General features: G+C 41.6%; 1 long non-coding RNA gene across 1 annotated transcript; it reads left to right on the top strand.

Moving 5' to 3' along the window:
- The first annotated feature begins 232 nt into the window (after nt 1-232).
- On the top strand, nt 233-7,276 carry LOC139676980 (uncharacterized). Its single transcript, XR_011698754.1, has 3 exons — nt 233-354; nt 475-614; nt 7,197-7,276. It is a non-coding gene; the product is annotated as an uncharacterized lncRNA (long non-coding RNA).
- Nucleotides 7,277-13,507: the final 6,231 nt, after the last annotated feature.

Genomic DNA, 13,507 nt, shown 5'->3' with positions numbered 1-13,507 from the left:
ACCCTGACTCCCATAGGGTAGAGATAAAGGAAGGTAGAAGAGACCAAATCCTCCCTCACATAGTCCACATAGACATACAACCCATAGGGCTGCTAACCTGCAGGGAAAGGGCTGATGGCAACACAGAGGTGTACACATTGGAATATACAGCCTTTCTTACTCCCAAATGATATTTCAATTACTGTAATTAATGTGATTATGGATGCTGTTCCTTTCTTCTAGGACCCATGGCCACCTTGACTGAGTCCAAACTCTCCCCATGAAGCCCTGTCCTTCTATGCAGTTGTGTCCCAAAACAAGACAGGATGTGCTCGCCCAAGGACCTCTACACCTTCCCCACCACTGCAGTCAGTGGTTCGTACATTCCACCCTGCCTCTCACAGACCCTTGGCACCAAGTTGGGACTGTGCCAGACTAGACATTTACTCCTCCTTCATTTCTGGCCTTTGTGAAATACCTTCTCCACCCCTGCAGGTGATGAGAGACTTCTCACCTTCTGAAAGTCCTGCTTGTGCTGCTGCCTCGTGTCACTGGTTTCCCAAGTTGGGGCTGTGGCTTCCTGGTTTGCTGTGGAAGGATTGTTCTCGTGGCCCATCTGCACGGTTAAAAAGCTGGTAAGTGCTTAAATAAAAATATGAGCCCTTTCTGTAGGGTGGTTATATAGTTCTGCAACAGCTGGAAAGTCTATATGCCTTGGGAGGAAGAAGAGAAAGAAAATTGGTTGGATTTCATCACTTGATTTAAGTAAAAAAGAGATTCTTCTATAAGAGCTGGAGGTTCTTTGGTGGGTGAGATTTTACGATGTTCTACCCAACCAGCACTTAAACAGTAAATAAATTAATTACAGTGAAGTAATCAGAATGAAGGATAGGTAATCTTGACACAAAGCAGGCCAGTAAAAAGTAAAAATGAAAAATCCATACATAAATAAACATGGATAAAAAGAGGAGCCTGAAAGAACAGCTATGGCCATAGTCCAGGACCAAGGAGAAAGCTTCTATAATGGCATCCAAAGTTTTGATTTTAGCTAATAAAAAAATTAATTAACATTTTTCATCTCTCAAACTGAACTTTTCCAGTCTGGGGATGTAAAGCAGAATATTTGCTCAAAAGGTCATCTCCAATGCTATATTGTATACAGCAGTATGATTACAGTGAACAGGAATTAGGAGATCCTAAAACACGCTGACAGCCCCTAACATGCCTTATTGTGCTCCAGTGCTCCAGCTTGTATGGTACAGTCGGGGGACCACACACAGTTCATAACAGTCATAATGGAAAATTGTACAGGCTGGTCTAGCTAGGCATAATTGGATGGGCAAGAAATTGAGTTTTCCAGCTTTCAGAGTTGTTTACTTGACCTGTTTTAATTTTAGTTGAGATGGAATAACACGTTTCTCAAGGAAATATTCAGGCGTTGTCACTTTGTAGCCTAATAAATCTCATCTTCAGGAGTGTCTCTAAGTGTTAACATTTATACTGGCAAAGAATGCAAACTCTTTTGACATTATAGATTAAATTCACCGTACTTGCACAGCTAACAGCATTTGCACTGAACCAATTGAACTGCTTGAAAGTTTCATAGGAACCAACACAGGGATTTTTCACCATATCACTTGACCTGCTCTGTTCCACTCTGCCAGTTTGCAATTCACTTCTTCTGACATGTCCTTAATGCAGGTCCTGGTGTGCCGGTGTCACCTTGAATTATGTTTATTTTGAAAGCTTGTGGACATCCCTGTTGGCTCACCCAGGGAAAGGCACTTTTGGACTGACTGCTGAGAATTGCTAATGGACTGTGTTTACTTTGCTACAAGTCCAGCAGCTCTTTGGGCCATGTTTTGGCTGGATTATTGTCCATGGTGACACTGGAGTCTGACAACACTCTAACACTGCAATTGGTCTGCATATTTCAGCTGAAAGTTTTTGCCATACCAACTTTGGAGTGATTGAAAATGCCATAAAAATTGTGAAACTCAACATCCTAACATGAGTTGTGGCCCATGAGAAATAGGTGTCCGCAGAGATCACCAATGCTTTGGGTGTTCCTCATTGCCAGAACAAGCCTTTGAAATCCTAAATAGCATGGAACAGATTAAGTCAGTCTTAAAATGTTCTCATTTACACCTTAGTCAAAATTCACTTGTCCAGTCCTGGAAATAAGCTATTCTTTGACCTTTCTAGTTCTGTGTCAAATTGTTTTCAGGTTTTTTATAGTCTCTGTAGCCAACACTGTTGTCCTAGCACCACTGGAACTTTCGAGTCTTTCAATCATTTCTTTTGCAATTGTCAGGTGAGCAATAGTTTTATTTAACAAAACCTGGAAATGCAGCATAACAGAAAGATCTCAGTAACTTAGTTTTTCAAAAAAATCACAGTTCTAGTAACCCAGGAAAAGAAGCCATTTTAAGGCAAACTGAAAACCTTTCTAGTAATTGAATCCTACTGGAATCTCCTCCCCCTTCCACTCCCTTCCACCTCAACCATACTTGTGTTTTTGGACCCCAGGGTGTTACCAGGACAGTCTGGAAGAAACTCCTCTGGTCTTCCACACTGATGTGAGTTTCTCTGACTCAGTGGAAAATTTGCCTTGACTTCCTGGCAGATGGATCAAGCTTTCTTCAACTAAATAAAGGATCCCATTTTTCAGGCTTTTTCATAGTGTCTCAGCACTGCAAATCTGTTCAGGTTATTAAAAATAATTATGTCATCAAACTGATTTTTATTCCTTTATATTTTGGCTTGAAAAATAAAGCTGAGAAAAAGAAGCATAAACTCATTAAGCCCTAATCTAAAACAAAAGTTTAGAGCCAAGTGTCCATGTTCTGTCTTTTCATTCTGTAAACAACAGTGTCCTATTAGACAGAAATAACACATAAGGGGTACAGATGACAAACAACACATTCATAGGATCTGTATTCACTATGAACAGAAGGGAAAAAGAAGTGTGTATTTACCAGTAATTAACACGTTAACTTGTATTTGGTGAAATCCATAATATGATTTTAAAAAATGAGAATTCCTGTATTATAGGGAAGAGCAATTACCTAAATAAAAGCAACTGAAAAGTTGTCCAGAGGTATATAATAATAATAATAAAAAAGATCCCCCTCCCCAGTGGGAAATGATTACACAGTAATCCATGCCACTTAGTCAGACACCAGAAAAGGATCCCATAGACCCATAATTAGCAATGTAACAAGCAGAGCCTTGAGAAAACAAGCTGGTCCTCAAGACAATAATCTTCATTGCTAGCACCCATCCAACAGCCGGTGTCTCAGGGACTGAAAGAGGCAGGCGAGATAATAAAAGGACCCACAGAGCCAGCAGGATAGTTCCCCATGTGCTACTTTGAGTGGCCATCAAGGAGGTAAAAAGAGGAGAGGTAGGAGGGGGCAAAGCAGTCGTGCCTCCCCTCCCAAAAAAGAATGAAAAAGAAAGGTAAAGAATCCAAGTTGCTGCAGCTGAAGCTGCCTAGTGACACACAACTAATTACTAGGACTGGTCCCCTGTTTGCAGATCTTGTTATCAGTAAAAATAATAATAAAATGAGCCCTAGCAGTCTGGATATCTGCAATTACAGTGTGAATTGCATGAGAGGATTATATGAAGTGCTCTTGGCGTGGAGGGTGGGAGACCAAGGCGCTTCAACTTGAGAGCAGTAAGCAGCTGCTTTGGGGCTTTGCACCTGCTGCTCACCAGGCTGTTTTCACCTCTAGACGAAAACAGGCTTCGCTCTCCTCCTCTGACTCCTTTCTTTTCACACAGCGCACAAATATAGAAACAGAGAAGGATTTTTATTTAGGGGGGAAAAAAAGAAAAAAAAAGAGGGGGGAAAAAAAAGGAAGAAAATGAAATTGTCTTCTTGAAGAAGTTTCACTGAAGCAACATGAGGGCGTCTTAGGGCAGCCCAGGGGAATCTGAAGATGGAGTGTGGGGCCAAAGAAACAGGCAAGCAGCTCCATTTTAATGCAGAGGCAGCAGACAGAGTGCGATCTGAGATTGGCAAAGTTTCAATGTAAATCCAGGGGGGCAAGGGGGATGGGGCCGGGATGAGAAGAAAGGACTCTTTTACTGTTTCATGCTTCTAAGTCCTGCCGATCAGCATAAGCTCAGCTCGACATTCTGGGAATAGCAATGAGGCACACACAACAATCAAAACACCCTAAATCTGTTTGATGATTCAGACACTTCGTGCATCTGCACCGACAAAATAGGACTTCAATTAAATAACTTGCAGATTTCCACAGAGGGGGGAAAAAGTCGGGGGAACATGAGGATTTTTAATTAGTAACTCTGAATACAAGCCGTTTTTTTAATTAGGTGTTTGCACTACCACTTTATTCTTAAAGGGAGATTTGTAAGCGCGTGGGATTGTTGTGAAAGAAGATCCTGGACAGTTTGTTCCTAACATTTTGTTGCAACCTGCATTTGCTCCTAAACATCTTTTCCTTAGCAAATGAAACTCAGCTACAAATCAAAGCAAGCTGTTCAAATTAAGGCTGAGATTTTTTGGCAAGTTGTAAGCGCATACACACATCTGTAAATATAAATACATACATGCATATATGTAGTGCCCAGGGTAGGTTTCAAGGCCCTGCAAGTCTTCTAGTGTTTCTGTGTTTCAGATTATTGTCTGTGACAAACCTAGTTAAATATATGTAGTTGTACTGTAGGCACTACATACATAACTGTATCACAGGGTTTAAACAGAGATAGTAGAAGTTTATTACAGAGTTGAATGAAATTCCCATATGACTTTACTGCACTGCAGCCACCATTTTTAAAGCAAAGCACTAATGATTGCAAGCTTCAGAGTCTGAAAAACGATGGGTGAAATCCGGGACCCTTTGAAGTCATTGAGTGCTTTTCATTCACTACTGGGGTCAGGATTCATGCTCAAAATCTCTCGAGTGTGCTCTGGCATGGCACAGTGATGTACATGTCTCTCACACACAGGCCAGATGCACTGTTAACCTGCAAAATCCCTTGTGAAAAGGCATCCTTGTTGTGGTAAGACATGATTTTTGGAGCCTTAGAAGACAGATCTTGTCTTTTTAGTAGACTAACCATCTAGGGATATTAGGATGAGAACATTTCTGCATTAATTTTAAAAATTTGGCCAAATAGGAAGCTGAGGTATTAACATATTTTTGCATCTTTATCTCTTGGTTCTTGGATAATTTTTTTCTTTGACAAAACATTTACAGTGATGTGGAAGAGATTAGAAGTCGGATTTCTAAATATCACCCAGTCCTCCACCCCCGCCTTTTCCTAACAGGGGTACAGCAAGATCATATAAAGAGGGACCATGATCATTTATCCAAATGCAAACAAACCTAAGTATGAGGATTTACCACAGCCTGACTTTCTTTTTTAAAAATTTATTTCATGTGTTAATACAAAGACTATTTAGCAAAAGTAGAATGCCAGGATTTGCATATGAATAGGTACCTAAAGATCAACGAGATCAACTCATTAGGGCCTGAACATCTAAACATACGAAAGTCAAAGAGGCCAGAGCTCAAGAGCCAGGCTACTGACATTCCCAGTGACTAATCCAAGCAAAGCTGATAGTTTTAAACTTATTACTATTTTTCCTACCTTAATGAAAAAAATCCTCTACCCGAAATCAAAGCTTAGTCCAAGGAAAATAGCCTTGTGATTGTGTGTGGGACTCAATTTCTTCCTTTGCCACAACTTTTCTCCATGGCATTGGGCAACTCATTTAGGGGGGGATTCACCTGACCTAGCAGTAGCTGTCTCAAAGGGAGGGATTTTAACTACCTCGTCATCCAGCCTCCCTTCTCAGTCAACATAAAAAAAAGGCACTTTCCAAAGGGCTGTTCACTCTTGCTGTACTATCCCTTCCTAAGACAGTGTCTAAATCTCTGGCTGCAGGTGCTTATCTCGTCCTCTTGCTTATGCCAAGAGTGTCTCAGAGTAGTTCAGACTGAAATGAGTGTGGAGTCTGATGTGCCTCAGTTCATCATCTGTAAAATGGGATTAAGTGATTAATGCTACCTCTGTATCTAATGGGTGAGTTAGGAAGTAGAATATATTATAAACCACGAGATGTTCAGATATTAAAACAGTGAGAGAGATATGAGTGCCATAAAAAGATAAGGTCCTGATCCAGTATCTGTGGCAACCAAGGGAATCTCTCCTCTGGCCTTTTGTGGGTATTAGATCAATCAATCCCCAGTGACATTATCCATTCACTGCAGAGTAAGTGAAGGTATGGCCAGAATTTTTCCACCGGCAGAGAAGGGAGAGGGTATGGGAAAGCCCTGACCTTACTCTATGCTTGAATAGTAGGAAGAGGGAAAGCACAAACAGGCTTTCAAAGCTGCCTACAGGATTTGGACACATCAGCTTATTAATGTTAGCGGAAATTGGGCATCCACATCTCTGGAAATTTCAGCCTCTGCATTTACAACACAAAAAGAGCCCAACCACAGAGGAGATATTTCCCTAATCTTGGCACCACTGCAGATTTTTGTTTGCGCTTCCTTGGATTAGACCTTTAGCAAACAACACTGCTCGGATGTAGCAGGAAGGACACATTTAGTCCTCATCCACACCAAGGTGTAGCAGCCAGTGTCAGGGCAGCATAGTCTCCTGGCTAGATCCTGACCCTGTCATTAAATCTGTCTTTTGACCTTGGGCAAGTCACTTAACCTCAGTTTCCTCTGACTGTAAAATGTAGATAAAATATTCCCTGCCTCATGGCAGTGTTGGGAAGATTAACAGTTAGACATTGTTCTGAGAGCCTTGAATAAGAGCTGTGAGTGCATGCAGAGCACTGTTTCTATTGGATACTGCTTTCTCTTTCTACATACAGAAGGGCTGACTTTTAAACTGGCAAGAAGCCCAGGCCCGTGACTAGTGGTGTGCCCCATTTGAATGCACAATAACTACAGTTGCATGCACAAATTGGGTATCCGTGCATGGAAACTGGACACACAGTTGTTTACAGAACAGAAGAGTTTCTCTCTTGTGCTCGCTTGGAAAACTCAAGGTCTCCATTTATTAAGTAGAAAAAGCAATACCACCACCCATGCAATATCAAAGAGTTTCTAGGCAGAATTTTAAACAGGTTAATAAGGTATAATACCATTCCCTCCAGAGACTGTAAGTGGGCACTTAAAGTTGACCTGAGTTAAAATTTCACACTCATTTTACAACTCTTGCAGACTGTCTTGGTTTAAATGTGCCAGAAGAGTCGTTTCGGAGAAGCTGAGAAGGGAAAAGATCTGCAGGTATTTTGTTTGACGTGTGTAAATCAGGACTGAAATAAATGGCATAAGTGCAGTTTACCCTGAGATAAATTGGACTTGGCTGAGAATCTGGCACTCTTTATATACAAATCCATAAACAAACCACAGTCAGGACAGCGCACACGTTGTGTGAAGCCTCAGGAGGGCTGCTTGGCCAGGGGTTGGGTTTCCTATCCTCGGTAAAGAATCCTGGGAGGCCTGGGGGGGTACAGGAACATCACCTGGTCAGTACTTTGTTTGGTGGGGATGTGCTGGTGAGTTGTGGGGATCCCAGCAGCTGTAAGCTGTGCTGGGAGGAGAGGCTTCTTACTCCCTCTATGCACAGTCTGATGTCCAGACATTTTCCATAATCATAACTCCAAGAGGAAAAAAAATCCCAAATCTCATGAATAATGTGGGGGTGAGAGGAGAAGGAAAAGAGAGTGAGGACAGGGAGCTGCTGGTTAGGACAGAGTTACTTTTCTTGCTCATAAAACACTTCTTGCTACAAAAGCTAAACATTCAAGCAGGAATAATCTCACATTTCTGTATTCTCTGCTTTCCCCCTGGCTGTCACTGATGGTATCTAGAAGAGATGGCAGCAAGCTTTTCCATCTGATTTTCCATGCAGACAGCTTGAGGTACAGCCTTGCTCCAAGAGCAACCTACTTACAGGCACCTTCCTATGCCCCAGGCTTGGTCTGTGCTGTGGCCCTTTTCGCAACAGGAGTCAATGTTCCTCTCACACCTCAGCACACTGAAAGGAGACAATATTCTGGGATGGCAGCAGGCCTTGTTGCCTTATTTATGGTGAAGAAACTGGCTGCATAGGTCTCTCTTCAGGGTGGGTGAGCAGCATCAGCTTAGGATGTCCCCATCACTACGGCTTATCTGCTTTAAGCAGTAATACACTAATTTACTACTGTGGTAGGAATGATTGAAATCTTTAGACATAATGGAGGAAGTTTAATAGGGTCTACTGAGAAACCCAGGTGTTTAGATCAGCTTAAAAATAATAACCTTCTCCCCTGCTGAGCACTTTCTTTTCACAATAAGTTCAGCTTTTATTCTTAACCATAAAGACTACCTCAGACAGGAAATTATTCACGTGATTGGTCTTTACAAGTAGCGAAGGGTTTAAACTCGGGGCTGGAGAGGTCATTAGTGGACAGCCATGTGATTAACCTTTGCTTGCCCGTTTCTTTTCACACTTTGTTAACAGCTCCCATTATTGCCCTTCTGTGTCTCAAGGAAGTAGTTTATTGACAGTATTAAAAATACATAGCTACAAATTCCAAAGAGCCCATCCTCCTGTAAAACCTTCAGTAATCTCTAGCCAGATGATACACATTGGGCAGAGCCCCTCAATTTCTGGCCAAAGAGGACCCAGAAGTAAATTCGCCCACTAACACTGGATCTCAGTCAACATGTTTGTTTTACGTGTTGCATGACCCATTCTCAGGCCTGTCTCAGAAAGTTTTATACCACAAAATACCTCAGATTTAATTAAACAGTAGCTTTAGTGCTTGTCTTAGCATACAACAGCTTAATAGGAGTGACACCTGATGCTCAGCATCTTTGAGTAGAGATGGGCATCCAAAGGACACTGAAACCTTGATCAAAATGATGCAATCTGTACTTTTCAGTGCTGTGTTTTGATTTTGAGATAATTCATCTGCTACTTAGTTGTTTCCAACCCAAAAGAGCAACCTTGGGTTTCCGTTCTGGACTGTGCTGACTGTGCCCCATGAGCTGTCTGTGCTCTGGGCAAGGGGCAGCTGGAGAGCAGCACTCCCGACTGTCCTCACACCGTGTGTGACATGGCCCCTCCCTCTGACACAGACCCACAGGGACTCCTGCACGGTGGGATCTCTTCCCACAGCCACAGAAACCAAGCCACGGAAAAAACATCATCAAGGCAAAAGCAAAAGTCATGGAAGCGGAATAGAATTTCTGTGAATGTAACTCCAAGTGGCAGCAGTTTGCACTCGTCTGAACTTTGCGAATGTCTTGCATAAAATTAATAGTGAAGATTGCAACAAAAAAGTACTGCAGCAAAGGCTGGGGGCAGGGAACAAGGGTGCCTCTTTTACTTATTTATTTTGCATTGTTGTTGCAGGGTAAGTTCAAGAGGGAGGTGAAAGGGGCGAGGTGTTCAATGGGGGCCTTTCCAAAGCAAAAGGGTCTTTTGGACAGAAAGAGAGTGTCAAGGCATTTTGACAGAAATTGGCTGAATGTGTCTTTTCTAGTTAACTTCTGTGAACTGTTGGGCATTTCCACACACAAAGGGGCACTTTCTTGGCAGCTGAGGAGGGAGGGCAGAAGTCAGAGAGGGCAAAAGAGGAGAAAAAGGAGAACATCAGTTTATGAATGCAAAACTTAGAGTAGAATTTTTCTTTTAAGTAGAACATGTACACAGAAGAAAGCCCCCAGGCAGCCATAGCTTCCTCAGCTGGCATTTATTTGGCAGAAGCCCCAAGCCTCAGTGAATTTACCAGCACTTCGGGAAGCATCCACCCATGACATCACTCAGCCTGAGCTCAACACAGCAGGATGTTGAGCCCCTTCAGTTCCTCTTGAAGTTGCTCAGTGTTATGATGCTCAGCACCTTGCTGGGATGAGGCCATGGCTCAGGATGGCTACAGTACCACTTTGGACCTGCAGATCCACAGGCTGCTCTTGGACAAGGTGAAGCCATTAAGCATGGAGATGAAAATTTAAAGATGTGTATGTGATCGTAGAGGTAGCTCAGGTACCAGTGGGCATGGTGTGTACATACTTTCTGGTACTCAAGCTAATTATTTAATGATGACTCAGATATCTGTGCACTACCTTAGAGGTTGGATATATCCTAAGAATTCGGTGCTTCTCTTCTCCACTCATTATTCTATATAGACTTTGGGGTTTTAAATTAAATGGAGAAATTAAACTACTTGACAGAAGTGAAGACAAAAGACATCTTTAAGGATTATGAAAGCTTCCGTAAAGATAACAAGAAGGAAAGCCCTCCTTTTTTCATCTTTAGTTTTACCTACATCTGACTATTTCTTAATCTATAACCCAAGCCAGACTAAGCTTTCCTTTATGGTGGCTATACATCAGAAGTGAGACAAGATTTGAAATTCACTAGGAGAGAATTAAATGTAAAGCTATTCCAAGGGAAAGGTGAGATAAACCAGAATGGTTTGTGCAGGTCTTTAGAAACATCTGAGATGAAGCAGTGAGGAATTTTAAAAAGTTGTGCAAAAGCAGCAATGACAGAAATATTTGAAATGGGAACCTCAGCATCAGCTTCTATTTGCAGGTACATAATTTTATTTATTCAGAGGGGAAGGTCAAGGTAAGGCCCCAAGGCAAAGGTGACTTGCAATTTAGTTGGATCCGCAGACCCTTCAGGCACTGGCCATTTATGTCTAAACTGGGGAACAGCAGTTTGTGAAGAGAGTCACAACTGTATTTTGTTTTTTGACTTTCCTCTCAAAAGGAAGAACTGCAGTTTAACCCCACTTAATTTACCCACAGTACTGTTTAAGGGCAAAGGGGAGTGGAGGCACAAAGGGTACATAAGAACTCATTAGGATGATTTTACTTTTGAACTCTGTATTAGGAAGATGTATCTGTTTAGCTGCATAAAAGCATCTTATGAACAACATAGCAGAGGTGTTAGTGATTTTTCAACAGCAGAGAGCCTCAAACCAACACATTTTACTAATTTAAGTGATTTTTCAACAGCAAACCAACACATTTTACTAATTTACCTGTACCTGGTTACAACCCTCTAATTAAAGCTGTGTCAGAACTTCTATGTATTCTCAGCTTTCTGGAGTTTATCACTTGACTTTAAAAATTACCTGCTGGCTAAAATTTGTCATTCAAGGACTTACATAGGAGCATGTTTTAAATAATAATAATAAAAACCCACTCTGACAGCTTTATAAGTTATTCCAGTGTTTCAAAAAAAGAAATCTGTCAGTACAGGTTTTCTTAGGACCCCCTGGAAATGGTGCTGTCTGTTAAACAGCAGTTCGTGACATTTGGGGATTGTTGCTAAGTGTTGGGAGTAAAGCCAAGTACCTCAGCTGAGGCATGTTTCCAAAAGAAGTTATTGCAGGTGTGTTTTATTAACTCCCCTCCCTGTGTATTTCTTCTGCATTTTAGGTCAGAAATTTCAAGGGCTGGGTGTCCCTGGTCTACTTATGTTTTATTCTGACTGTAGTATAAAGGCAGGGTCACCTTTGGACTAGCCCTTGTTGTGCTTTTCTTTTTGTTTAGAGTTTTGTTGAGGGGGTTTTTTTGTTAGTTTTTGTTTGGGGTTTTTTTGCAGCATTAAAACCTGAAACTTGGCTGAACTTGAGATTTTTGAGAGCTCTCAGCTAGAATTGTTCTGCTGTGCACAGCTCCTTCTTCTTCTACAACAGAGGTGTCAAGGTAGGAATATAAGCTGTATTTCCTTGCTCCAGTGTTGTGCCAAAACCATAGATTAGAGTCACCTTGACTGTTGATCTGACTGAGAACACGTGCAACATCCTTATTTTTGCCTGTCCCAATTCCCCTGTGCTGGGTGCCAGTCACCCTCTGGGTATCAGTTCATAGCAATAGTAAAGTAAGAATTCACTCTGCTCTGGACATAGTTCTTAGATGTGGTGAATACAGGACTCCAGTGTATCTTGCATCTGTGGTAACTCCCAGTTGAGCTCCTTCCTTGGACAAGCCCAGAGAGCAACCTAGGAATTGAGTGTGTCTTGGAGAAGCCTTGAGTATGCTGTGAATGAGTGGATTTGGCACTAGGTGACACAAAATCAGGAGCATTTTAGTCACACAGTTGTTTCTGTCTGTAAGCTCCTGCACTTCAAACGCTTTTTACTCCACTCCTCCGTGTGCTCTCCCTACAGCTGCCCTTGCTCCCTTAGAAAGCAGATGTTCATGTGCTGATGGCAACAGAAGTTGGTTGCTCAACATCCTGAGACTTAACCTAACTAGAACATCCTGGTGGCAGCAACATCTTCAATTCTGAACCCTGAGGCTGCTCAATGTCTCTGTCAGGCTTGGCATTTGCTTGCATGTTTTTTTTCTGTACTTTTAGTCAGAAATCAGAGGGAGATTTCAGTGACTGATCATATTGATTTTTTGAGCCTGATTTGGTTTCACTGTATAGCCAAGACATGCCTGAGTAGTTGCAAAATGCTGTTGCTTTTCCTCATGTTGGCTAATGTGACTTCAAATATCTTTGTCTGAGCAGGGGTTTGCAAATGTATTAAGATTTCACGGAAGGGAAAGCTCTTTTTAGACTGACTTTCAGGGCACTCCTTGTGTTTTAAATACAGAGAGACCTCATTTAATACCTTAGCAATAGGCTCATAGCTGTATAAAGGTTACCAGAGCCACCACAAAAACAGTTGCTTTTCTGCTTCAACTTTGTGACTAAGCTTTCCTATTGTAAGGTTGCTTTTTTGGTTTTTATTGTTTTTAAATTCTGGTTTCTGTTACATTTGATACACCTGTTGTGATTTGGAAGATTGATTCAGGTTGGGAGTGTCCAAGCTGGGATCTGAGCTTTACTACAAGTTGGTGTGAGAGCAAAATTCTCTTCAGCCCCTTGTCTCCCTTATCCTTGCTGTAAAAGTGGACTGACAGTACTACCAACCTCCCCATTTAACTGAAATCTTTTAGAAGGATAATCTTCTTACTGCTTTGGTGGGGTAGTCTCTTTGATTGGGGTTTTTGACTGATAGTTCTAGTTTTTGCTATAATGCCAACATTAAGTAATGAAAAATTAGTAAAACTATACTCCTTCCCACCCTGTATATGGTACAACATACCACAGTGCCAAGTGGTTTTTTTAATAAGAACTAAACAAGCCTCTACAATTCTTTATGGGGAATGGCCACAAAGAAGGGTGAAAAGACATCATGATTTTTTGGCAGCCATTTATTTTGAAATTCCAAGCTGAATGACTTGTATGAACTTGCTAGCCAAGGAAAGAAGAGGTCCCTGTGAAGTGTTAACACAGTTTTAGTCCTTTCTTTTTCTCTCTATCCATTTCTGTCCTGGAAGTCATATTTACAAGTGTATTCTGTGGCAACCTTGTCTGGTGTTTACATGAGATCTGAGTGTTTCTACCTAGTGCTGAACTTTAATTGCCTTTTTTAGTATCTTCAGAAAAGAACTTTCCTATAACTGGAATGTCAAAATACCAAATCAAGCTGAGTAGGATCTCTGTCTTTACTCCTGGGTAGCACATGCCTTGG

The sequence above is a fragment of the Pithys albifrons genome, chromosome 11 (assembly GCF_047495875.1).
Source record: "Pithys albifrons albifrons isolate INPA30051 chromosome 11, PitAlb_v1, whole genome shotgun sequence".
NCBI classification, from domain to species: domain Eukaryota; kingdom Metazoa; phylum Chordata; class Aves; order Passeriformes; family Thamnophilidae; genus Pithys; species Pithys albifrons.
Note: the sequence above shows the minus strand (reverse complement) of the source record. Positions and strands in the feature narration are given on the sequence as shown.